Genomic DNA, 24,889 nt, shown 5'->3' on the forward strand with positions numbered 1-24,889 from the left:
ACTTCATTTTCTGTAAGTCTACTGGCAAGCCAAGATGGAGCTATTTTAGCATACCTATAAATAGAAGCTCAAGCAGTCCCTAGCCTTATCAAACCTGGCTCAACCATGTCTTACATGCTCATTTTTCATGACTGTGAAGGTCATGAAAGCTATAGGGAAGAGCCAACAACTCTTTCCCAGCTCGAACACTGCAGACATGCTTCTTTCAGGCTGTGAAGTTTGTCTAAAAAAAGATGAAGCACAAATTTTCTGAACAGATGGACCTCACAGCTGCATCTTTTGGAAAAAAAAGCACTATTTAAAAATTATCTCAGCAAAGATAAAAAGGGAACAAAACATCAAAACTCCAAAACCAGCAGAATTAAAAGGTTAAATCTTATTTAAAAACATATATCATGACCACCAGTAAGATATTGAAAACAGATACACTAAAATCTAGTATTAAGGCATACTTCTCTTTCTTAAAGGATTGCAAAGAAAAATAGGCGATTAACTTAAACTTGATGCTCACTAAGCTTGATGCTTTAAAGATAAGCCTATATAGGTGTTAGGTATTACCAAGTTTTCTGACCTTTTTTAATTAGAGGAAGAATGATGCAAGATTCAGGCACAGAAATGATTAACTGAAGAAGGACATACAAGCACACTCCAGACAAGTACACAGAAAAAAATTCTTCAAGCACTATACAGCACAAACCAGAGCATGTACAAGCAAGTCAACCAGAAGTTTTTTAAAAGGCTGAATTTTTAATTTTTTTTTGTGTGTGTTCTTACCTTTCAGCTACAGGTGTTAGGAAAGTATATACTAATGTCACGTAAAGACTACTGTACTCTAAATGAATACTAGGACATGCCCCAGGAGAAATTTCAATTTTGGTGAAGAAAGACTGTACTACCCTTAGTTCTTCAACTATTTTAGTAGTTCAGGTACTGGAGAATATATTAAAACAGATTTTAAAATTAAGACAAAACATTCAGTGAATAGGCAGTCTAAGATACTACTTTAAACTCAAAAGTTACAGCAGAAAGTCAACAAAGTTTCAGAACATATCCTGCACTGCACTCAATTTATACAATAGGCTGAGCTTACTGCACACATCCATCATTCTCCCGGGTATTTTGCAAACAGTAGCTGGATGAAACTTGCGTTCTCTGCAGTACCTCTGGTAAGCAATGCCAGTTTTTTATGAAGTCTAAAATGCCAATAAAAGAGATGCAACAACCTAAGTGCACCTTTTGAAGTATTGCTTTCTCTAATGTGCACTCTTCCAAATGAATCAAAGCTTTGTACCTGCTTTTCTGCCACAGGACTCAGTATTATTTATCTGTTGCAGTACAACAGAGCCTGAAGAAAACAGGACTGAAAAAATGCTAACATAAGTAAAGATCACAGTTATATACCACAGGAACACGTTATGTGTAACAAACAAACAAACCCAAACAAATGCAAGAATTGGTTTACTGTACCACTTTTCTTGGTGAAACACTTGAGGGGAAGCCACACAGAACCATCTATAGTTTTATCCCATTCTCAAATTCAGCCTAAGGGCAGCTGGAAATCAATTAAGATTTCTTCCTCAATTAAATCCCTTCTTTACACAAGTAAAAAGAATAGACCTGAAGGGAAAATAATGAACACCCTTCCAAAGGGAAAGCAGACTTCCAGTCCAAGTGTTACATGCTTGCATCCTGTTGCTGGGCTCAAATCAACACTGCTATAGTGGATAAGGCAAGCTGCATGTTGTGCCCCACTTCAGAGACCAGGCACCCCAGCAGCAACTGGTCCAAGCTCAGCCATCAACATCTTTTTTAACCATTTGCACTTTCATCTAGGAACACTGGATAGGGATTTTCTCAAAGAAGAAAGCTAAAATTCACAAGGATTGTTACATACTCTACTGTCAGTGTAAATGTCATGGTTCAGAACAATAGTTACAGAGCTGTTCTGTAGCATGCTTTGTGCACATCTGCAAAAAAGACAAGGTATTTTTAATAAACAAAATTAGATATTCCACTGTGTGGCAAAGTAACAACACTGCACCTCCAGAGACCCATGATGAATCTGATCACCAGAGATGATGTTGGTTCCACTGCAATTTGCATCTCAGGGCTGTCTGCATCCTTTATCTGAAGGCACCTGATCCCTCAACAGAATATCAGGAGGATATCATTAAAAACATTCCACACTTCAGATACCTGGGCATTTCCTTAATCTTGGCTGACAGGAAATCTAGCTTAACCAATTCTTTCTGGTCCCTGTTCTTAACCCAATTTTTTTACATCTAGCAAACAATGTCTCAGTTTTCATTATTCTAAGACAAAGAGGGCAATTTTCTGCCCTTCAGAAGGCTTCTCCTCTCCTATATTGACTGGGAAAGAAGCAAGCTTGGCATAACTCCCATGTATCTCTTCCAGTCTGCACCTTTTTTCAATACAGTCAGTCAGAACTGTGGAAAATAAATCGGATGAGAGTCTCGTGAGTGCCTTGCACGACACCATTAATACTTCCCTCTCCACTGATATGGAGAGATAATGAGATCTATTTTGACCTTCTTACAGTTACGTCATACTGTCAGCTCAGTCTACTGGTCTGTCACAAAACAGTACAAAGGATCACTTTAAACCTCATCCTCCTCCAAAATTTAAATCTATAACTGAACAAAGAGTCCTCTTTCTTTAGTGAAAACACTACATATTTTATCCACTGCTATTACTCTAGGTTTCAAATTAGTTTTTGGCACTTTGTTTTTGGTTCTCTTTTGCTTTAGTGAAAATGCTTAGACAAGGAAATCCACCAGAAACCACATATCATCCAGATACTACTGTCGCTTTTAACACTACTTCCTTTTACATCTTCAAGTGTAGGAGACACTGAGGAATTCTAACAATTAAGAATTTTATGATGAAGAGTTTTGATATCAAGTGAAATAAGGCTGTATCATAATACATTCTCAGAGTTATTTTATAACAACAGCAGAATGCGTTTCCAAATGAAAGCATCCAAACACAGCACTTTCAAAATCTGATTGCTCCATTATGATGCAGCCACTTAAAAAACTACACCTCTGCCCTTTAAACAATCACACCCATATGCTAACATTTCATGCATGCACTGTTTCAGGCCTCTGCTACCATGAAGTATTTATTGAATTATCCCTTCCAAGCTAAAACACTTGAGTATTTAAATTAGAGCTGTACCAATGCAGGCCTAAAAATATTTTGAGGTTCCACTATAGATGCTACACAAGCATTTGAAAATTGCTCAATAAAATTATATGCAGAAAACAGAAAAGTAAGACAGCTTTTTGGAGCACAAAGTAAGTTAAAGCATTTTAGAATGTATTTAGACTATGTCAACATATTCTTTAATAAAAAAGGAAAAATATATTCAATTACACTATTATTATATCTAGCCCATTTTTCTATAGAAAGGAAAAGACCCACCACGAAATGCTTCCATAGGGATGTGTTCAGTTAATTCAGAGTCTACTTAATTTCACTTAATTTTCTACTGCATCCCAGCCTGAAGGCAAAAAATTTAGGACAAGAGTGAATCTGCAAAATTTATAACATTTAAATGAAATTATCTCAGTCCCAGGACCTCAGTTTTCAATTTTACGTGATCACCTAGTACATTTTCCAAAAATTTCACTAGAAGTTCATCCCTAAACTCTAATGCTCCTACTTCCACTAAACTAATCTCTCTCATGCACACACCCCTCATTTCTGCCCAAACAAACTTATTAGGAAGCAGTAAAAGCAATTCACTAAATTAATGATATTCTAGCTCAGGGTGACTTGCAACAAGAAAATAAAAATATGTTTACTTCACTACCTTTGTCACATGATATAGTTCTTACTTATTTTAAGGACACAGCTAAAGCTTTACCCACAAAGAAAATTTCCAAAACACAGTTGGAATGTTAGAAGTGATGTAGTGGATAGAAAAAGTCTTTTCCAAATTTGTTTGCCAAATAACACTGCTTATGTTTCTAAATAGCAAAAAATACCACATAAAACCTTTGTGCTCTAATAAAGAGATGGCAAAACACAGCATGTTAAAAGCTTACTTGACCTTCAGGAATCCTCAAAATACACCTCTGTCACTTCCCTAGTGAAGAGACTATTCTAAACCTTTCTTTCAGTTCAATGCAGCCAAGATTTACACAATTGCCTATTCATTAGCCTCAACAGATATGTTCCTTTAGTCCTTTGAAGGGTATGTCCAAGAACCCTGGAAAAGGAATAAAAAGATCAGCTTGACACTTGTATTTTGAAGGGAACCGAAAAACTTTACGGAGTAAGTCACACTGCCCTTAGTTGTGTTTTACCTCCTGGACTACTTCCCCACATTATGTTATCAGGATTTATTTATGATTGCAAACGTTTAATGAAAAGTGGGAAATCTAATTTCAATTTAAGAATATCTAGGCACAGTAACATCAGGAAAAATTTATTTCTAGTGGTCTTGGGGCAGCTTGGATTAATAACTTCATGTTTTTAAGGAAACTCCCGCTTTGAATGCACTCTTTCAATGTTTGCCACTTTCACTTTAAAGTCCATTTCCAAGTTACTGCTGTAAACCCTGAATGACAGTGTTCTGTGTTGTGTAAGGTGGGCACAGGCAGTGAAACAGCAAAGGGTATCTCCAAAACTGTATGTGATGCATCCTGACATATTTGAAATTTTCTACTCCATTTACTCAGAAAACCAAGTTGGGTTTCGTTCAGTTTTGCTAAGAACTTCTGAATTCTCAGTCACATATCCCATCACTCCAACTAAAGCAAAACCAAAGAACTTTTAAGTAAATTTTGCACATTTTTCAATTCAAGGGGTTTGGGGTGGGTTTTTTTGTTTTGGTTTTTTTGTTGTTGATTTTTTGTGGGGGTTTTTTGTTTTGGTTTTGGGGGGTTTTTTGGTTTGTTTTTTTTTTTTTTCAAAAGAAGCACTAGCAAATGCAAAGACAGCCGAACTTTTCTTGTTGAACAGTTCAAACCACTGCAAAACTCAGGGAAGAATAATGTCTGTTGAGGCTTTTCATCATTTTCTGAGACAGGCAAATGGCTCTAAATATGAAAGTAGTGATGTTTGAAACTACAACTTTTACTGATATGACATCATCTCTTTTATAATGGCTTTTCTTATAAAAATAAGATCATGATGGAACTTGGCTTTTTGACTGCATCTGAGCCGTGATAAAGTCAACAGAGGGGGGGAAAAATAAAGTTCTAAGATAATGTCTTTCTCGACTTCAAACTGCAATTGGTGTTTCTTAAAAGCAGTTCATACACATCCTCATACACATCTTAGTTTTCACTCAAGTCCTTTGTTCTGTTGTTTCCCACACTGCTTAGGGGTCTCAGAGAAACAAGGTGGGAGAAGAAAGATACTAGTGCAAGCAAGAACCTTGTTGGGTTTTGACTATAAAACCTCTCAGATTTGCACAATTTTTGAGGCCCAGTTACCTGGCTATCAGTAGCCAGAACCACTTCTAATGCCATCCACAGAAAAGATCTGGAGAGGATTCCCAAAATAGCCTACTGAAGTCCTCCCATGTACAATGAGAAATGGTAGGTTGGGGACCATGAGTCTCTGTCCCCAGCCTTGGAATTTCACCACAACAGATAAATAATAGTTCCGTGTTTCAGCTTTTCCACAAGAAGGTTTTATGAAGTCCAGGTTCTGACCTGGAAGAGAGTAATTGCTTTGCCAACCACCTTCAGCATGGCAGTTGAGAGGACTGTCTCATCATGCCAAAGGAGTTCTCAGAGCAGTCAGTCCCATCCATGGTTGTTTCTGCTTATTTTACTCCCCATTAAATTCCTCTTTCCCTGAAGAATATTGGGCCTGAGAACAATATAAAAGAGAACAGTGTAACCTCCTACGGATAAATTGGTTCTTCAGACACAACTAGTTTTAAGATTGTGGAATAATTTAACATGAAATTACCTTCAAGCTCCCAAGAAAACTTGAAAGGGCAATGATGTATTTTTCTATAACTTCCTGGGCGTTACAAGCTCAAAACCACATTGTTGCCAGTACTTAGGAATGTCATTAAAAAAAAAACAAGTCCTATTTCAGCAGACAGGTTAGAGAGCACACAAGGTAGTAAGAAATAGATAGAGTGAGTAGTCATTGTCTCATACAAACTTGACATTGAAGTTAAATGGTCCCATTCTTCCTCAGGATTTTGAAAGATCTGAAACAAAACATAGTCTAAGAATGCCTTTTCAGAAGTATAAACTCCTGTTTGCAGAAAGGAAATCAACCTGTTACGTTATTTTTCAAACAATCAGCTCCATTTCTTTCACTTTTCACTACACTTTTCTTGAAGACATGCTCAACACCCAAATGGAATCTTAATTCTGTTTCAACTTCTCAGAAACCCTGCCTGTTAATATGGCTCCCAGGAGACCTGCACATATTCCACTTGTCATGTGGTATAGAAAAAGTCCTAGACTCAGGACAGAACCTGGTTGACTGTCTCTACTCAAAGAGCAGCTGATACTTTTAAGCAGCCCAGACTTGCACTTCCCTAAGTCAACAGATCCTGATACTTCAGCTACATCCATCCTAAGAGTCAGCTACACATGCGTGCAAAGTTGTAAGGACTGCAGGACTGCAAGGACACATGCTGGACTTCAGCTTGCTTTTTGGTCCAGTCAGGAGGGGAAAACAGCGTGAAGAAACAGGTCTAATAAAGTAAACCACATGCAGGTAGACTCCTGAACACCTGTCCCTGGGCAGATCCAGTGGCACACTAAAAAAGGCATAAGCCCAGCAGCCTGGTAAGCACTTGCTGGATTGCTGGTCCAACCTACTGGCATTAGTCTGCACATTGAGAGATCCATTAGAAACATCAGATCTTTGTGTCAAAACTTCCTTTGGAATACTCAGTTTGGAAGAAACCTCAGCTGTACTAACACCATATTGCTTGGAAAGGGACCTTTTTATTTTCATTAATATCCTTTCCATAAATCAAGCTTACAGATGGCACCGAGTATTCCTCTACAGTAACTTGCCATGGTTATAGCAATCACATTTGATCCTGTAAAAAGGAATTTGTGTTCAATGACTGAAGTATTTGAAACATGAAAGAAGCTTTCTCAGCTGCAGAAAATCTGGCAGAGATTCTGTTTTTCCAAACAGTGTCAGGATTTAAATACCACATCACTTCTCAGCTTAAGTTTTCAGACCCAGACAAGCCAACTTTCACACAGAAGGAATCAACACTTGTTTTTTAATACTGGAGAGACTGCTTTGAATGAGCTCCTGCCAGTACTTAAAAGAGAAGCCAAGTCTCTGTATTGAAAAATTCTTTTCACAAATTAATTACCATGCCTCTGTCCAGAACAATGGACATCAAGGGCTATGAAGGATAAAGATTCAATCAGGCATGCATTACATTGGCTCAACATAAGATTAAATTATGGCTGAAGGGTAGAGAATTAAATAGTCCCATGATAATTCTTTTATATACACCCTAAGTACTTGAAACTCACTATGCAGTTACATAAATTTCACATGTGCTCTTCCTGTGCTTAATAAATGAATTGCTAGCATGTCAAACAAGTTAAAACCTGTTTGACAAGAGGACACCAAGAAGCCCTGTAATTTCCTGGTCTCATGCGCCAACCAGAAACTTAAAACATGAACAGAAAAAGATTCTCATCCATGCTGAATAACAACAGGATACTGTAAAGGATTTTTACCAAAGACTTACACTGTTCATCAGTTTTCCTAATTCTTTAAAGTCCATCACTCTGCAGGCAGTTCTTGTTCCAGAGAGATACCCTGAATGGGTTCAGGTACCTTTTTGACAGAAAGAAATACTTACACAGTGCTGTATGTGCACACATCAGATCTCTCATTTTAAATTAGGAAGAAGACAATCTTAAGTTCAAGACTTTGTAAAATGAATAAATCATATAGTAATTTTACCAGCCTTGCTCTTCAGTTACAGGGCTTTCCAAGAACAGGTGGATACAGATTTTTCTGTATGACAGATACAGAAAAACAATGCAAAGACTGACAAAATGAGACATTTACAGCACAGCACAAATCTGCTTAGTGCAGCAGAGCTGCAAGGCTCCACCATAAATTTGAAGCATGGAAGTACCACTGCAACTGCATCCCAGACATTCTTGCTTTTGCCAAACATCTTTACTTGAATCTACTATGCTAACAGCAGACCAAAGCCATGCAACACACAGTGTCCTATGACTTCTGAGGAAGGAAAATAGATTCCATAAAAGACACACACATAACGTAACAGCATCCTAAACAAATTCACGGACACAGCCCTCCCAACACCTTGTACAAATAATCCTCTATAAAAACTCACTGACTTTAACCATTTGAAGGCTTTTGTTGGATTATATTTTGGGAGGGTAAATATATTTCAGTGAGTTTAATCACCACCAAGATGCACAAATTCAAGATCTTAGTGTCAGATTATCTCTCATGGGTTTTTTTGCAGTCATCTTACCAGTCATCAGAACACAGGCCTGCGCACATACCCCAAAATCAGTGTTCAAATCATTTAGCCAAATACCCTACCATACACAGAGAAGCTGGGCATCTCTCCAACACAGATATAAAATTTTGTTCAAGAGCTGAAAGTCCTGAACACCTATTTAATAATTATTTGAAAATTTATTGAATAAAAGGGGAAAAAAAAAGGCTGGAAAGTAGGCAACACATTAAGATGAACTTAGAAAACCTAGATACAGCAAAAGGAGCAGCTCAGTACGAAAAAGGAAAAAACATGAAATGTCTTACATATTCCAGCTGATGGCCCAGGAAACCACACCTCCTGTCATTTTTGTACACAGTCTAGCACTACCGCATAGTGCTGACACCATGCTAGAAGGGGCAGTGTTTAAATGGAACTGTCACCTGCTCCACCTGTCTTCATGTACACATACTGGCACTTCTGCCTGGAAGATGACACTATGCTTCCTGACTGATGGGAAAGAGAGGGAGGTTCCCAACGCTGAGTCTCTCACTGTGCTCCTCTTTCAGCCTGCTATGTTTAAAAAAGTTGGTTAGACAACGTACCAGAGAAGTAGAATTCGCTAAAATATTACTGAAAAGGATTTAAGTGTAAGTTCAGCTGCAAGCAGGTAACCATTCCCAGGGATTTCAAAGTTAATGCATCTGTTAAAGTTGGTTTGGGAATTATGTCAGAAAAAAAAAAGAACAGGAAGGAAGTGACCTACTTGAATGAAAGACTCATTCAGAGGTTTACATGTTCAGATCCCCTCAAAACAGGCTGACAAGAGGTATTTGCATATATTTCCTTAAGTACAAACTGTGAAATGTCACACAGTATAACTCTTGATTAATCCATTAGGTTCATATAGACTCAAGATTTTTTCCACTATCTTTCTATTCACTGCCTATTTCTGTTCACACGAGAAAGTACTCCTCCTGTTTCCTAAGTACAACCAAATGCTTAAGAATCAGAGTAGAGACTAAAACCAAAATGGCAGGTTAGCTGTGAAAGAACAATGAGTAATTTGAATAAAAGCAACCTGTGCTATAGACATTCAGAGATCTTTCATGTTCAAATTCCAATTTAAAATAGGATGGCCAAGATCTCAAGTCCTTATGACTCTTCACTTCTTTTGCCTTTCTTCATCCTTTTAATTCACTCAGAAGCTGTCAATGAACTCTAAAAGCTACGTAACAGAAGCTTTAGAAGGATTCTAATTTTGGTCACAGATAACTAAGTAGAGCAATTCTAGATAATATTAGCTGAGATTTATGATGCATTCAACATCTTCAGATGTACAAGAGTATTTTTGGGCATCACTTGGAAAGACAATATCCAATGTACAGCTGGTAAATTTTACTCCCTTTTTTTCTCCTATTTCTATACAAGAAGCATATTCATGCTGCACTTTCTCAATTTTTTTCCCAAAGGATCTATTTCTTCAGCAAGAGGAAACACAAGTCTGGTCAAGCCCCACTTTCAAGGGATGAGACGATCAAATTTAGAAGTTATATAAACCTTTGTCACTTCTCTGAGCAAGATGTACCAATAATTAGGGGAAGACCTGCCCTCTTGATGCAACTTGGGATAAGAAAGGTCAGTCAATTTTTTCTGAACTCCACATATGTTGTGTTATTTCTGTTTCATTTCTGTTGCATTATTTCTTAACTAAATACCTAAAAAAAAATCAACCCATAATTATTTGTTTTACCTACCACTATCGAAATCTCTTGTCCCAAAAAGAAAGAGCACCTATAAAATAGGTCAAGTTCTTGGTAATGGAACTGCTCTTATTTTTTTATACACTTCCCAGCTGCTGTCAAGCCTCAGAGCTTCCACATTCTACTCAGGTCGACTAGGGGTTTGTCAATGATTACACTTCCTATTAAAAGATAATAGGAAAGTCACCTTAAAAAGGTGTTTTTTAAAAATCTTTTTAGAGAACTGTATTGGGGCATTGCCTCTTCATTGTCTCTTTAACCGACTGATGAAAGGATCAAACATGAGAACTGTGACTTCTATCAACAAGTGAGAAGATAATAGACTGGAAAGTAAAGGGGAAGAGCTCTTTCCATCTCTCTGAATCCCTGACACCACATTTCCAACAGGTTGTAGAAACTATTTCTATAACACTAAGCCTTTATTCTGTATGGAAATCACTGCTGGGATTTTAAGATCTTGTATCAAGATGATTTCACTTGAAAACACGTCTCCAGTTCATTGTTAACACAGGCTGATCTCGAACTCCTGACTCCATCCTTCTTCCTTACATCAGAAGACTGAACCTAGAAGTTTTAAAGTCATTGCTTATTGCTGTAAAATTGGAAGTGTTTTCCAAGTGATACAGAATACAAAGAACTACCTGTAGAAGGACTGAAGTGAGTGAGAGAAAGATGAGCCAGTTGTTCCCAATTCTGGGTATAGATACAGGACAATGTGAGGGATGTTAGGAAGGATGTTTTTTAATCACAGCAATTGAGACAGTGATGTTTCCTTATTATCTGTGCATTTCCACAGATAGTTGAACTTGCTTTCAGGCACAGGATACCATACTGTCAGACTAACTTGAAAGAGCATTTCTATTGCTAGTCAAGAAGTCTTCCCTTTAGCTCCAGACAACCACCTGTTACCAGCACAGACATGTAAGTTCAAACGACTCAACAACCCAAAATTCAAGCTATTAGAATGTTCTTCCTTTAATCCCAACACACTTTATCTTTCTGCGTTTATCAAAACCCCATACTGAAGGCAGAAGAACCTTTAAAGCCACACCAAGATCTTGGCCAAGGCTAGGGTCCACTTCATACAGAGTGCCTCTGTGGAAGACAGGATCAGATGGAACATGTCACATAGCAGCAGTCAGATTTCTGGAGAGCAGGTAAATAAACAGGCATAGCTCCAGTGTTTGGAGGCTAAACATCTATTTCTGCTGTTTCACCTGGACATATCATTAGGCAGAACGGAGCAATGGCCCACCAAAGAACAACCTGTGGGTATCCTGGTCAGTCTGACATGCTAAGATATGGGTAATCATTAATCTGCTGCAAACTTGCCACCAGCTCTGTTGCCAAAACAAGAACTAGTACTGGGCTCAATCTTCACAGAAGGCTACAATGCTGCACATATCACATCTCAGTTATCAAGCACTTCAGCAAAAATCCATTATCAATTATTTAAAGAAACTAAACAGTAATCCAATCCAAGGATAAGAGTTTCTCATGTTTAATCAAACAGATCTCCAGTGCACAGTAGCAATTTATATATGAATACTGGTCCATTAAGAAGTTGAGACCAGTTTTGAAATAGAAGCATTCTGAACAGTAGAAGCAACCAATACAAATTACATAAACAATCCACAACCTAATTTAATTCAAAAAATCTTCAGCTTAAACATTAGCCAGATTCTGTGAGATTACCTAGGGAAAATGTCATGTATGCTTACTTTGTTTTTATGCTTTCCTAGACAGTTTATGGATGCTGGGCTTTCTGTTTACAGATAAGCATTCTTTTTTTTAAGATACAAATGTATGTGTATATATATACCCACACACATCTTAACACACATATATAAAAAATACTACACTTTATTAAAAATTCCTTCTTTTTCTGTATGTTTCCATATATGTATGCAGTCATGTGCACACATACAAACAAAGTGAAATATACGTATTTTTAAAGGGCGTTTAAAAGACAGATTGTGACTTCCAATCCATTACTGAATTGGAACAATTACAGGAATAACCCTGTTCAGTTCAAATGGGTAATATCCTAACATAAAGACCACATCAAACAAGAGAAAGTTCCTGATGCAGGGTCTTTCTTCAGTGCAATATTAGGAAGTAGGAATCTTTTTCTTACAGGTAGCCACACCCACAGCTGCTAACCTGTGCCTGGTATTTCAGGTCATCCTCTTGCATTTATACTGGCTCCCTAAAGACTTGCAGAAGAGCAGGGAAAGAAGAGTGGCAAATGCATAATCTATTCTCTACTAAGGGATGGACTTCCTGGAGACCTTCAAGTCTTATGTCTTTAGCATTATCAGTCATTCTGCTGCCTTATTTTTCAATCCCCTCTGCAAAGCTATCAGATCTTTTTGGAAACTGCTAATTTGCAGGCCCAGGGCAATTACATAAGATGTTATTTTAGTCATGGACAATGCATTAAATTTTGGATTCTGCCGCTGTTGCACATTAGCACAATGAATTCTTCACCGGTTTTTGGATAATGACATCTAGGCACTTGGGGACCACATTATGCTCTTTTTTCCCTATCTGGAACTGAATTTAAGGCTATCCAGACACGAAATTTTCTGGCCCCAGCTTCTTCTCATCAGGAGACATCCATGTCTTCTATCTTCTTGAAAATCTGCCCAGAGATAATATTAACAGGAGCTCCTGATAGATTCGGCATGGTTTCAGAAGCTGCACTGCATGTTAGAAAAAGGAGTTAGATGGACCTTCAGTCTGACCCAATGACAGTTCTTAATATTTGAAAACCTGCTATATTAAAGGGGACCAAAGTACTTTCAGGTTTGCAACAGACTTACGTGTTACACACCTAGGCTGTAGGACTTCATATGCAACACAAGTAACAAGTTTTACCCTTTAACATTGTATTTAGTTTTGCATTAGTACATAATACTCCTGCACTTTGATACCAGATGCCAACTACAGAACTAAAGTGACTGCCTCTACAGATATCCTGTATTCAACACAAACAGGAAGTCATATTCTGAGATCTCAAAACACCAAAGATTTCCTTCTACTTCAAAACAGAACTGTATTATTATAAAGTTAATTTACAAATTCATCTCCGTAGTCTTCTCTCATCTAGTGCTTAAGCGCATTGCTGCTTCTTAAAGTAAGTGAAATCCAAACACAAACAGGTCATTTATATAAATGCATATGCATCCCATCGTGGTTCACAATCATCTATCCACAGATTTGCCCTTCCTGCTGAAGTTCATGAAAAAAACCAGGAAAAACATTTTCCTGACTGTCTCCCCTGACTAACTCTGCTCCTCTGTTTATTTCACACTGACTGGCTTTCTGTCCAAGGATTTTGTAACAGCGGTAAAAGTAGTAACTTGCTTTATTCATGAAGCTTACTGCCAAACTAGTGGAAAGCTTTCAAACCCAGAATTCTGGAAATACAGATTTAACAAAAACATTGCTCTAGCTAGACTTGGTTAAATGTCACAGTCGGAAGATTTAGTGTGCCTACTCTCTGCTTATTAAGGAAATATTTCCAGTATTTCCAAATTAAGAAACTCTACAACTGAGACTAACTGAATACAGCATGAGATGTATGAAGTTGAGGAGCAGAACAGATACCTACCTGACAGAAATAAAGTTATGGGTGAAAAAAAGTTCATGTTAACCTTTCAAATGCAAGTATTCTTAGCTTTCCCAGTCTAGTTATAAGGAAGAATAGTAAGCATTAAAAGTGATCTAAATTTTGAAGTAATTACAGAAAAATAAAACTCAATGTATTAACTCACCCTGGAGGAAAAAACAGAGTAATCTAATTCAAACTCATCTATGGCTGTCCAGAGAGATTACCTCCTGGAAGTGCAGTAATTATATTTGTAAAGTAAAATCATTTATGCCTAGGGTACAGAAGCCCAAGGGATTTTATTTTTTTATTATTATTTGAAATGTGTAAAAGCTTTATCATGACATCCATAGTGAGGAAAGAGCTTTGTGCACAAAAGTACATATTCTGTGTAATGGCCTTTATCAGAAGTGGTAAACAGGTAAGTGTAACTAGTAAAACTGTATCACACCAGATGTCACATATGAATGGACATACAGTTGCACTTTTCCCTATAGGGCCCATACATTCGAAGCTAAGTAGTAGACTGTTCTGAAACTAATTACACAAGCATTTCTTGCCAAATTTGTAATTAGACTAATTCTTAAAATTCTAAAGAAAGAATTCTTAATGGTTTCCCTGGATGTTCCTCTATGTAGGTTTTTTGCTAGTACCTTACTAATAAAATTACCAACCAAACACTATATTCTTACAAGCTCATACTTAAAGTGTCTTAGTGCAACAACTCCAATTAACAGCAACACCTAACAGTACCATTCTGACAGCCTCACTGTCATACAAAACTCTCAAAACAGTTGTAGTTTTTGGAGAAACAAGGTGTGTGGTCAACAAGGCCTAACTTAGGTCTTGTCTACAAAAGAGAACTCTACCAGAAGCCAGAAGCTCAAGGTTTGAACAGTTAAAAAGAGACAAAGTAAAACAATACCAGAAACTTGAAATAATCTATGAAGCATTCAGTTATCTCAGAAATCCCAAATTACAACAATGCGCCTTGAGACCTTCCACTTTATGAGGAATCCACCTGCTGAACAGTCTGCCCTTCTCTTTTCCATTTCCTATTCATTAGTACCAACAAAGTTCTTCCTTCTAAAGGCCCCCAGTGCTTCCTGAACAGCATGGAATCTGATGTAAGACTGAGAACTGTGTGGTAAACTTGGTAAGAACTACACATTTCTTTCTGCTGCTGTTTAGTTAGTCTGTGCTGTTTGCAGAGCTATTTGCCAAGATTTGACACAGTTAAATGTGCACGCTTCAATTCATAGCTAATAAATTCTGTTCAGCAGTAAACCTGCCTGTTCCAGGGGACAGTACAAACAGTCCCAACAGAGATTGCACCAATCTCCCCAGCTAACAGACTGCTGGATGGGAGAGTCATTTTTTGATCCAACTACAAGAGCAAGATTTCTAACTGAATCAATTTTTGGCAACAGCGGATTTTTTTTTTTTTAACAAATTTAGCTACTTATTTGTTAAGAAGCACCAGCTTATTTATCAGTGTACTCAGCTAAGCAAGCAGGCATCCGCACGACTGGAGCTGGCTTCTGTCACTCACCCGGAGCCGTGGCCCCGACGGCCCCGAGCCCATCCCAGCGCCGCTGTCCCGGTGTGGCCACTGGAGAGCGCGCTTGAGCCACCTTTCCGAGCAGACCCGGCACGTTCGGACTCCGCACTCGAACTTGGAAATCATTCAATAAAAATCGCTTTTCTGCACCTTTTTAACAACATACAAAGCCTCTTACCTTCTCACCAGTGTACACACCCACTTAATCTCCCATACCAATAGCCCAATTTCTAACAATGTCTGGATCCCTAAGACTTACCCGTTGGGAGCCAGTGGTGTGAGCGTGGCAGACACAAGGACAGACGGATGCATGGATGGATTTTTTTTCCTATCAAATTATGTGTCAAACTCAAAAAACATTTCAAGTGCCAACTCTTCAGTGCTCTCATACTTCTTTCTCTTCGTGTATTTATGGCCTGTCCTCAAAACTGCCCAAACGTTTCTCCCCCCCAGCAATGGGAACTCAAAGCAGATGTGAGGGTTCTCAACCGTCAGTCAGAGCAATTCAAGCACAGTCATTACATCTCTGTGACCAGGTAATGTTACAGAAGTGCTTATTAAAACCCAGCAACACTGGTTACCAGTTTATCTTGCTTCCCAAAGCACAATGACTCAAAGGTAGTGTGTCCATTTGATCCCTCTTGAGACAAGACACCTGTGAGATTATTGCAGAGCTAATGATGGACAACTTCTCTCACACAACAGGATCACACCAAGGTTGAATTTTATCCAGCAGCAAGTGGGCCACTCCACATAAAGCTATGAAAGAATGAAACAAAATTCACAGAGCTGAAACCAGTGTTTCACTTGATAAATAAGCCTCAGTTGAACACTGCTTTAAATACCACACATAGCAGTGTACACCCAGAGTTTGTCCTCAGGGAGGATCACATAAGGCAAATGCCAACTACATCAAGCAACAAGCTCCTAGAAGTTGCTAAAATACTACAAAGATTTAATCTGTATAAAGGAGCTTCACTGGTCAGAAGTGATCGAATCAAGCACTGCTCATCGCATTTTGCTGTTCCGTACCAAATCTACTGTAAGCAGCAGAGACATGCCAGTAGATCTGGGAAGAGGGACTGTCTGCCTGATTTGAATTCAGATGACTGAATGCCCTACTGTCACACACTCCATGAACATTAAGTTTCATTTACCAACTTCTCCCTTGTCTGCATGTTCTTTACCAAAGAATGCGTAAACTGAACTTTCAATTGTTAATTACACCTCCTTCTAATGATCTGAAGAATGCATGAGAAGCTGTAAGCAGCAGTATGACTACAGCAAACTTAATAATGTTCAAGCAATTTCTGTCCAGCAACCCTGTCCTTTGCTTCAGCACAACAGCTCACAGTACAGTAAGCCAGAATGGCTTGCAAAGGAGAAACAAACTTTTCTCTCACTTAATTCACTAGAATACAGTTTGTCTTCCCAGTTTGAGAACTTCTGCTGCATAAGCAGTTTCATCTTGCCAAAACAACTTCTGTAAACTTCAACAGAGGATCAGGAAAGGCATGGGGTGGAATTTTAATAAGATACGTAAAGGCTGACTTACCAACTGGCCCACTGACTTGTTAAAAAAATAAATCAACATCACATAAAAAGTTGCTGACATGTTTTATATACAAAACCTCTGACATGATACCTGCAGTCAGATCTCTGAACAACTAATGAATGAACATGGAATAAAATATTTTTTAAAAAAAATTATCAAGGAATGGAATAACACAGTCAAAATGGCTGATTCCTCTTTCTTTTATGCCCCTGCTGATTTACTTGAGGGGTCCCCTACCTTGCATTACTAGTGTTAAGAAAAAACTTTACCCAGTCTTTTTACCCTCAGTCTACTTATCCTCAGTCTACTTTCCTCCATCCTGTGTTTGGATATTTTAAAAGGTATCACTTAAACTTTTCATTAATGCATATTTGACCAGTCGGTGGAGATAATTAGAAAATTAAACCCAAACTATTTGAGTAGCCACTCTTTACTACAGAAGCAATATTTGAATGCCAGAACTCTTTCAATAAAAGAGGCTGAAGTAATCTACCTTAAAATAAAAATTTAAACTCCTTCTAGCATCCTAATTTTCATTATTTCAACAGTATCCTGACGAAATGTTTGCAATCAAAATGTAAAGGCTTAAGCTTATTTGAAATCAACAGTTGTGTCTCCACCTACTGGAAAAATGAATTTAACTGAACCAGTAATTTGATCCTTTGGGATTTGGGTAATGAGAAGCTGCATGAGGAGCAATCTTTTTGTGTAAGATACAAAGAATTTGTGTGTCTCATGTGTCATCATGTTTCATGTCCCCCTGCCCCAAAAACAAGTTTATAGAAACTCTCATTCTCTGCAGTAAGCATGGATTTCACGGAGTCCCTACTCTCAAACAGCTGCTTGTCAGAATGTAAAACTAGTCAATACTCTTAAAAAACATGTATATATAATTTATTAAGTAACATTTGTTGCTAGTAAATCTGAAATGCCACCTGATTTCAGTATCTTTCTCATTTCCACCATGGTTTCATGAGACCTGGACACTAGAATAAGTTCTTTAAATAACTGATGTGTAAAACCCAAAGAATGGTTGCTAATATGAAACATTTGTAGTATGAAACACTTTTTTCTTTTAAGCCACAGACCTTGAAAATAATTAAAACATGATGGTAAGAGTAGATAACATCCCATTTTTCAATTTTTATTGTTATTATTTAACATGAGTTGTGAAATTACTGTAACTTCAAAGGCTCTAAGTAACCCAAAATAGGGAAGTAAATGTTTATATATGGAAAAACCCCTGTCCTAATCTCTCTTTTTATCTTTTTTTTGGTCTCCATTATTCTTCTAAGAATGACATCAGCCATAACTACATAATTCATGCCTGCTTTATTCTGAAAAAAAGCAATTTTAAGCCACAGGATAGTACGTTATCATCGCCATGCTTTGTTGTGCTAGTTTTGCTGTAGTATAGCCTGAGATCCAACTGCAGATGCTTATAACGACCATGGCATCATAAAAGCCCTCTAACAGTATTTGTGACCACATCTGTATTTCAGCCTCTCACGTCACACTGAACTAAACTTTCTCTTCTCCAGCACCCTTTATGAGCTTCCTCTCTTGTGGGGGGGACAGTAAAACCACTTCTCCCTCTCACCGACTTGCTCTTAACCCTGCCATCATATTCTGTGTCATATTTCCACACAATTAAGTCCAATAGTGTCTGTACCCCTCCAGTTGCAGGATGCTTCTAAAAAGTCAGGTTTTTACCACATGTGCAAGGCCAACTCATCCAGGTTTTACCCATTTTTAGCTTAAACACAGAATACGACAGGGCGTTTTATTTTAATATATGTAAGCTTTTCATCCTTTCATGTCTTGAGACTATTATTCCTTCCACATCTGCATGGAGACTGTCACAATCCCAGGTGCATACCTGTCTCTTAAGTAAAAAGAAATTCTTCCCACTTTTTCTACAGCATGAGAAAAGATTCACTGACCAGTGATCTGCACAGAGGATCAAAGGGCACTCACAAGCCTGAGACAGTCACACCCAATGAGAACTTTAAATCACTTGGCAGAAAGTATGGGTTTAAAGCAGGACACTGAACTTTTAGAAAATGGCATTCAAACTACAATTTCTACAAACAAATACATTTAGAACAACACAAGGATTCAGAATGAGTCACTGTACAAAGAGACTCATACTAAAGAGTCTTTTGCTTGTCATTTTGGTACTCTGAAGTTTTCTCCAGATCACTGACCCCTGTCTCTGCACAGAGAAATACCCAACACATGGACCTAATAGCAAACTGGAGCTTGATGCTGACCAAAGATACCCAGTGTTGAGGATAATGCTCTGATCACATCCTTAACAGCTCAAAATGAAGCCAAATTATTTGATAGATTACTTGGTTTCCCTGCTTTTACTATGGTTAAATACCAACTAAAAATGCCACAACTAGGAAGTCATACTGCCAAGATTTCCATTCCTTTCTACCTCCCTGAGGTTTACATATACACAAATTCAGAAAAAGGAAAAAAAAGATCAGATTAAAATTTTATGATCTAAATAAGAAATGTCCTGAAAGTCAGGGTTCTTGCAGATATTCATCCTCTCTATTAGCCTTTGTTAAAACTCTTTCATATTATCCAGGCATATTTTCATTACTCCCTTTCTTATTTTTCTTTTATTAAAAAAAAAAACCAACCATCATGATTTAACAGCTTCCACTATTTTTTAAAGAAAAAAAAAGGCACAAAAAAGAGGTATTTCAAAAAAGGTCCAACTGCACGTATGTTGCAACAGCTTTGCAATAATTTTAAAGACTTAGAGTATGCAGTTAGCCCACTAATAGAGCAGCAGAACAGATACCATTCCACAGAGCTAGTACAGTATATTTGTCAATAATTTCCATATTAATTAGTTCTCAACAAGACAAGCTGAAAGAGCAGTGATCCATAAGATCTAAAACAAATGCAAGCACCCTGAATTCAAGGAAACTGAATATACACCCTTTTGGTTAGATGTCAAAGATTCCATTAAAAAAACAAACAAACAAGCAAAAACTCCAAAACCTAAAGAACAAAATAAAAACCCAGCAATGCTACCAGCATTGTGATACCATACCTCAGAACTGCAGATTTTTCACAGCAACATAGATCTCAGGTAATCTATCTAGTGCAATACTTTGAGAACAAATTAAAGACACAAGATCATCAGTTCCAAACATTTCAAGGGAGGGAAGAAAAAACTAAAGATTTCTCTCAAGGGTCCTTTAAAAATCACATTTAAATGAGCTCAAACTAGACTCCAATTGTCAGCACTTTATTTAAATGAGAATTTTCTCTGTGTCCTTTTTAAAAAGAATTTTTTGGCAGATGCTGTATGGTCCAACCACATGTCAAAGTGTTAAAAGCCAACCACCTCAGCAGAAATAAAAGGAAACATTATGATGCTAGTGTCAACCCCACCAGTTTAACAGACACTATCTGTTCAGAAGCAACATGCTAAGATTTCAAAGCCTCCTCTAGTCCGACATCTATTTATAGCTGCTCAGTCTCTGTACAATTTCTAGCAGCCTCTCCTCCTCTCAAAGCCAAGTGAGAGAAGTTTAATGGATTTAATCCTGAGCCTTGTGCCGCAAGATGGCCAGAAGATCTGCAACTCTCCTCCAGCAAACCCATGTGCAGGGAGACCAGGTGTTAGGAGAACAGACTGGTCAAACCTACACAGGAGCCAAATACATGGGATAAACGTTCCCTCTATGTTTTAGGAACACACACATTTTTCCTCTGCCAGCAAGTTGACAGTCTGAAGCTGACACATCAGCATCAGAGCTTCAGCAAAAGATACCTGTCTGCTTCCTCCTCAACACTGATCAACAGCCTAAGCCAGCTGCCTTGCAAGCCAAGACAGAAGCTATCCAAGCCAGCTTTGACCGCCGGACAGCAGCAATGTCATCCAAGCACCTTCCCACTTAAAGCTACTACTGTACATTGCACCTTCCCCAAAGAAACTCAAAGGCTCGCTGGCTTTTTTTCCATGCAGTCTCTACCACCCAGCCATGCACGTTTTATAAAGCACTGATCCAGGTGGGCTCTCCTCCATCTCCATCAGATGTAACATCGCAGGAAGGGTGCAGATATTTTCCCGCATGCGGAGCACAACGCCACAGGCTGAATGAACTCTGGTACAAGCTCCGCACATCCATCCCTGGTTGTACCTCTCCTCCACGTACATCCACTTGCCTGTAGTACTCGTACAACGGCCGAGGAGATGACAGCACTGCTGGAAACTCCTGCCCACCCGATCACAACCACATTTTCACCCCTTTCCCCAGTCAGAGGCAGACGGAAGGGGAGGGCTGACTTCCTCGGGTAGAAAATAGGCAGGGAAAGGCCGGGACAAAGATCAAGAGAGGAGGAATCACCCCAAAGGGAGAGGAGGTAATCCCCGAGAGGCGAGGCTGCGGAGGAGCATAAACGCGGAGGGAGGGACAGGGACAGCGAACTGGGGGGATAATCCGGCAGAGAAGGGGGGAGATAATCCCCTCGGAGGGGGGAGGCGGAGGATCCCGGAGAGGGAGGGGCGGGAAACCTGATAATCTCCAGGAGGAGAGAAAATACCGGGAAAGGGGGTGGGGGAAGAAGGGTGGGCGGGTGGATAATCCGGAGCGGCAGATGAAGCGCGAGTCTCCCAGGGACGCATCCGGAGGCGGGAGGAGGAGGGTTAATCCCCGCTCTGGGGGCAAAAATCCCTCTTCCCGGACTCCGGCGCTGCCATGTTCGCTCCCCTGCAGGCCGGCCCGGCCCCGCTACCTGCGGACGTCTCTTCCCGCCTCACGCCACACGCACACGGGGCGCCTCCGCTCCCGCCGCCGGGTCAAGGGGATCGGCCGGGATGGCTAAGGGACCCCGCCTCCCACCACCATTTCCCCGCCGGCTCGGAGGGACGGGAGAAGGGAGCAGCCGGGCGGGCGAACCCTCCCTCCCTCCCTCCCTCCCCGCCCGAGCACGCGACCTCCCCGCCGGTACGGGAACTCACCGGCCGGCACCGACTCCCGCCGCTCCCCGTCCCCTCCTCCCTCAGCGGGCGCCGCTCGGCCCCATGGACGATCCCGGGCGCGCGGGGCTGCCGGAGGGACGCCGCGAGCCGGAGGTGCCGCCGCCGCTCTGCGCCCGCCTCGGCGCGCGCCGCCGGCGTGGCTGTGGCACGCGCTCCCGCCGCCGCTCCTCTGCCCCGCCCACCCCCGGCGAGCGCGCGCGCGCGCGCAGCCTCCGCGGCAGTGGCGCGCGAGCGCCTCCCTGGCTCCCGGCCGGAGGGAGCGCGCGCGCCTTTGCCTCGCCCCCTCTCCCGCCGTGTGCGGGTGAGGGGGCGAGAGGGGTCGGGAGTGTGAGACACCGAGCGCGCGGGAGTGCGCGTGACTGCGCGTGTCTCAGCGTGCGCGTGTGTGACTGCGCGTCACAGGGTGCGGGTGCGTGTGTGTGAGCGCGTGGCTGTGAGGCGGGCGGGGGAGGCGCGGGGCCGTGTGGGGACACGCGTGTGTTCGTGTCAAAGCACGCGTGTGTGAGGGCCGCCGAGTGCGCTGAGCGCTGGCGAGTGAGGAGGGAGCGAGCGTGCCCGTGTCCGAGCGTGCCCGTGTCCGAGCGTGCCCGTGTCCTGTCGCCGTGCCCTCACCGGTGCTCCCGGACGGGGTTCGGGCTCTCCCCGGTCCGAGTCCGGAGGGGACACGTGGCGCTGCCTGCTCAGTCGCCGAGTGCGAGAAATGCTAGCAGAGAAGTCACACATTTCACAGGGGAGAGGAAAAGCGGGGAGTTTCCCTTGATGCTAATAACCTGCAAGACCACCTAAATGGAAATAACACTGGGAAAGCGATTTCCCCATACTTCTGGTCACTTTAAACATTCCATGTGTTTTGAACAGTCATGGTACAGCAGCTCTCGCTTTTTGTTTCAGGGGAGGCTCTCACCTTTGGATACTCTTGGACTTTTGTCCAAGAGGGAAATTTGTTTGCACGTGGTCAGTCCTGCATGCAGAATTCTCACTAACTAAAGCTGGATTTTTTTTGTTTTCACCTAAGGGCAAAATTTGCCCCAGAAACGAAATGCTCATATCCAAAACAATCCATCATTACTCAGCTTGTTTTCATTCACTTTTCCCTCTTCATACCGACTTTCCTGGAAATTTTTGAATGCAAGCATACAGTTTAACTGCAATCTGCATAATTATGCTGATTTAAGAATACCTGGTAGCCCCGTGTGACATAAGGTAACCCTTCACAACAAGCTGTCTGCAATTCACACTGGCTTTTTCTTTGGGAGCCATTGAGGAAAAGGGAAAGCCAGAGTTACGTGAGGGCAGAGTTCTAACAGAAAATCCACTAGTTACCCATTTTCATTTTAACGGGTTCAGATTCTGCTTTCCTACCAGATAACAACTAAACTGATTTCTATGCCACCAAAAATATCCGAAAAAGCAGCTGATATTTATGATGGGCATAATTACATAAACTGTGGAACGGCAGCCAGCAGGTGAAAAACCTCTCTCAGATTGTCCAATAAAGTTGCATCAAGTAAATGAGATCCTGTGCACCTCATCTTAGAAAAACAGCATGTAAAATTCCTTTAGGAATTATTTTTACTAACTCTTCAAATTACAGTAGCTACCCTGTGCTGAGAGCATCATAGGCATGCAGAATTATACATCCACAGGTCCAAAGCGTTTACAGCCCTCCTGCAATTTCTCAGTAAAAAAGTCCAAATTGAACATATTCTTGGTAAATTGCTTCACAAGCAGTTATCTTTTTCTTGTTAAACTGAAAGGAAACTTAAAATGGCATGAGGGATTCTAAGCAACATAATGACCTATACCACCCTTTCGGTGTTTGAACCCCTGCAGCTACTATGGAAAAACTGACAGGCATAAAAAATCCTCACTCCCCAAAAAATAACTTTAGATCGTTTTCTCTCCTTTGCCCTTTGTTTATTTTTTGTGATGTTCTAGTGGAAAACCTTCTGAACCAGAGCCGCAAAATGCATAAATGCCTTCTCATCCTGTATTTCAACATCTTGTTGACTTCTTCTCTTACAGTTTCTGCATTTCTGAAAACTAAACATTATTCTGTTAAGGACAAAGGGTTGTAGCAATTTACGCTGACATCTTTCATGATATCCTGACTTTACCTGCGTGGCCAATGAAAGAAAATTGCTTCACTGAAAAACTTAGAGGTTCCTTATTACAGTTCAGCTCAAAGCTTGAATCCAAACCTGTGAAACACAAGAGCGCACTTTTGGCTGCAACAGAAATATCTGAACACGAAGTACTTTGACTGCTCCACAGTCTTTTGAATGTCTTCCATTCTGGCCTCTGCAGCTGCTATTTGGCTATTAAAGCCCTCTAGAGAATGTGTCCCAAATGCTCACACACCATTTTTTGCCCACTATTTAATCAGTTTGATCCATTAGGGTCAAGGAAGAAATAGAGGTGTATTGTATTAGAGAAGAACTTAAAAACTGATGTTTACCCTCTGTCAGGAATTATCATATCCTTTGGGCTTTTTGCTACTTACGTTCCCATGCTGCTCATAGCAGAAATCCCCCATCCAAGGATGGTCCTTAGGACCCTGCTGGTGCTGTTCTATCTGAGAGCTTTGAACCATTCCCGCAGTGCAAAAAAACGACTGTAAATCTCTTTTATCCATTTAATGGGTAATTACTGTGCTTTAGCCAAGCCTCACCCTGTTCCCAGTTTGTGGCAGAGAAGACAGGACCTGGCCAGGGCTGACTTATGTCCCAGCAATTTCTGGCTAGTGATCATGGTCAGCCACGCATAAGTTAGAAGAGTGCCAAAACCGATTTGCTTTATGCCAGGGATTATCTCAGTCTCTGTCTAGCCACAGGATTCAAGCAACATAAGGACTGTACGTAGGGCAGCCCCAGCCCTCATACTTTTGGGCTGATGGATTCACATTCACTAGAACTGGAGTTTATGACTCTA

At 40.4% G+C, this 24,889-nt stretch overlaps 1 protein-coding gene across 2 annotated transcripts in view; it reads right to left on the bottom strand.

The window, feature by feature from the left end:
• Positions 1-22,076, bottom strand: part of PALS2 (protein associated with LIN7 2, MAGUK family member) — a 58,783-nt gene extending 36,707 nt beyond the window's left edge. For both annotated transcript variants that reach the window (XM_039550224.1, XM_039550225.1), the window contains exon 1: positions 21,938-22,076. The gene's annotated coding sequence lies outside the window, so the exon portion shown is untranslated. The remainder of the gene's footprint in view (positions 1-21,937) is intronic.
• Between the last annotated feature and the right edge of the window lie 2,813 nt (positions 22,077-24,889).

The sequence above is a fragment of the Corvus cornix genome, chromosome 2, assembly GCF_000738735.6.
Source record: "Corvus cornix cornix isolate S_Up_H32 chromosome 2, ASM73873v5, whole genome shotgun sequence".
NCBI lineage: Eukaryota > Metazoa > Chordata > Aves > Passeriformes > Corvidae > Corvus > Corvus cornix.